Genomic DNA, 3671 nt, shown 5'->3' with positions numbered 1-3671 from the left:
CATATACTAAAACTAACTCTATTTATGGGAGAATAGAATTAATTTTTAGTTTAGGGTGATTTTCATCTGAATTTCGGAATTATCCGACATTCGGTATTACCCGAATACACCTTACACTTATATAGTACCTTCGGTCTTGCAAATCAGTTTTTTTTTATTGAACGAATTGCGGTTCTCTTTCTTCCCACCGTACCCTAACCATAACAAGAAACTTTTTCCAACAATGCGAGGTAATTAGTAATTGGCGCGAGCGCGCATGCGTTCAAATTGCGGTTTTCGACCATTTTGCCTGCCATATGGTGGCTAACGGTCCGCATCCTACGCGGTTTAGGTGCATCTTGAAAACAAGGCGTTTTTGAGGGTTCCGTACCCACAGGGTAAAAACGGGACCCTATTACTAAGATCCACTGTCCTTCTGTCTGTCACCAGCCCAACAGGCTCTCATGAACCGTGATAGCTAGACAGTTGTAATTTTCACAGATGATTTGTTGCCGCTATAACAATAAATACTTAAAAGTACGGAACCCTCGGTGGGCGAGTCCGACTCGCACTTGTCCGGTTTATTCATAAATAGAAAGAAAAATATTAGCGCAATAATATATGTAACGTTAAAACTAACTAAAAATAATTACACAAGATTAACAGTTCCGCTAAATGGCTCAGCTTGGTGTTACGGTATGAGCCACATGGCATAGGTCTACACAGGCCCAGTGGATGGACTACTTGTGGTATTTTTTTTCCTTTTACAAAAATATTAGAAATACTTCCAAAATTCAAATATTTGAGAGTTTAATTTGGACCATAGCTGGGACCTTTGGACCAGAAATAGTTGGGGGGCTTAAGAAACAATCATTTTGCGAGTAAGTGGATACTTGAGATATTACTTGAGATTCAGTTATATTATCGCCATCGCCAGACCACCACAAGAGACTGCGTGCGCTAAAATAAAAATAAATAATAAATAAATCAATATTATAGGACATCTTTACACAAATTGACTAAGCCCCACTGTAAGCTCAAGAAGGCTTGTGTTGAAATGTTGGAGCCGCACACGTCACGCAAGCGGTGTGCCATCTCTCATAAGGATCTGTATACTACAACGCCGCACGTGCACGTCACGTACACGCAGCCGGTGTGCACAGGCCTTTATCCCGGCATTTTGCCACGGCTCATGGGAGCCTGGGGTCCGCTTGACAACCAATCCCATGATTTGACGTGACACTAGTTTTTACAAGCAAGTTCTTAGCCACAGACACTTAACTCAAAAACAGATAAAACGAGCACAGCATCCTTGACAACTCTTAATTAGCGAGTAAACGTAAATTAAGGCCAATACAACAATACATTTTCATCGTCATCGAGCGATCGATCGGCACCACTTTTTGTTACCATACCGTTGACGATAATAACTGACTATAAACCTTACTGTGAAGAAAATAAGGTCCAGTCATGGTCAGGGAAATGTGTAGTAGCCAGTTCCATCGTTGACGCAGTTGACTGCCCATTCATAATCCTTATTGAAAAGTAATAAGGTATATTAATAGTTAGTTAATTGTGTTAATGTAGTCATGGACAATACTTGCCATTCCTGTGTACCAAGCGAGCGTTCGCCAGAGTGAAACCAATATAAAAATTTTGAACTACGTAATCCAGCATGAGCTTGGATTGGATTTTAAAAAAAGAAACGGTTTTTTTATATTTTAAAATCAAAAGTAACGATTATGTTACCTTACATAAATTTAAAATATCTGGGAGACAGAGCTTTGCTCGGAAAACATATAAAAACTCAATCATGCGCGTTTTCCCAGATTGTTCGCCCCCGAAAACCCCCATACAGCAAATTTCATCTAAATCGTTAGAGCCGTTTCCGAGATCCCCGAAATATATAAATAAATATAAAAGAATTTGCTCGTTTATTTGTTTTTGAACTGCTAAATACGTTTACTTTACGTTTATGTATAAGTAGCTGGGCCATTTTATTTAAAGTTGTCCCCCAGACTTTTTTTTTTTAAATTTGGATTTTTTGTTATTTCTACTCAGAATCACGAGCTCTTTCTATCCTAATAGAAGAAAAAAAGTGTCCCATGGCTTTTTCCCCATTCCGTTACCATTTTTTCATAGACTTTGTATGGCGGTTTCGGAATGGATAAAGATCGAAAAATGTATGGAAATCTTGGAACACTTTTTTTCTCCTATTAGGATCAAAAGAGCTCATGATTCTGAGTAGAAATATCATAAAATTTCCCAATTTTGAAAAAAAAAAGTGGGGGACAACTTTAAATAAAATGGCCCAGCTATATCCTCACAGCCTTCTGTGTGGCTATCATACACCCAGTTTGGCACTGAAATAAACGCTATCGAGATCGTAACATACTTTCTATGCACCTCGCTCGTACTCGCATATTAGTGCGAGCGAGATGTATATAATAGTACATTGTGTATTAAGGGCGGGAAATAAGAAATTACGAACGAGTGTCAATTTTAAGCCCGACGCGAAGCGAGGGCTTAAAATGTTCACGAGTTCGGAATTTCTTTACCGCCCGTGGCACACACAATGTTTTTCATCACACTTGTAAGGAAAAAAAGGAGAATTAATAAAAACAAACTTCTGTATAAAACACTTTTCCGCCCTAGGGCGAAAATTTCAATTTCCCGCCCGCAAGCCCTACGTGTAAATAAGTGTTTTTCATCACACTTGCTCGGAAAAGATTTTTTCCGCCCTAGGGCGAAAATTTCAATTTCCCGCCCGCAAGCCCTACGTGTAAATACATCTTTTCCGAGCAAGTGTGATGAAAAGTAAATTACGTAGACGTTAGCGTATGTGTCAGTTTTGACACTGTCCGTGACTACGGGTGCTGTACTGACAGACCCGGTACGGGGGGTACTGTGAGTGGACGGGTACTTACAGGCAAAAAGAATAGATAGTATAGAGGGGTCCTGTCATAGTAAATTTTGTAGTCACAATAAATTTACTGCCATCTATCGACACACGACCAAAACTCAACATGAAAACGTATAAAATTATCAAAAAAGCCGAACATAGGCTAAAGGTGTGTGCGGCATCTATCCGAGAATGTTTTTTTCTTGATTTCCGAGGCACGTTTTTTCCTTAGACTTTATTCGTCTTATACGAAGTTACATATGTCTTTGCTACAGGTCTCATTTCACTGGTTCTGTCAACAACCGTTGGGAATACGGCCGCAATACCCGTCATTAATTTCCTTCGGTAGCCCACAGGTGGCGGTAACATCAAAGAGCGGCCTCCTTTGTGCCCCCACTTCCGTGCCTCCAATGTTTACATGCTATAAGGTATAGCTAAAAGGGTCAGAATTGAGTCGGTAATGCGGTGATTGTCTTCTGAAGATGTTTGGTTATTTAACTGGTATAACGTTAACAGGCCTATTCGGATTTCGAGATAATCACAAGATCTAGAGACGATTTAGAGATCAACTAGATCTACATTAGATATCGACTAGATGTGACTTGGATATCTAAGTCATAACTTGTCGAAATCGTTCAAGAGGACCTCCAGAATCGCGGAAACGTCAAATTTGACATATCTATCTTACAAATATCTTTAAATTATCCATATCGTAACTCGTTGAAGTCTAGTAGAAATCTAATTCATTTTCCGAATCGAGCCGTAAGACCCGCGGGTGCTAGTTTGGATG

The sequence above is a fragment of the Cydia fagiglandana genome, chromosome 20 (genome assembly GCF_963556715.1).
Source record: "Cydia fagiglandana chromosome 20, ilCydFagi1.1, whole genome shotgun sequence".
NCBI classification, from domain to species: domain Eukaryota; kingdom Metazoa; phylum Arthropoda; class Insecta; order Lepidoptera; family Tortricidae; genus Cydia; species Cydia fagiglandana.
The sequence above is the reverse complement of the archived record's forward strand: the minus strand, read 5'-3'. Positions refer to the sequence as shown.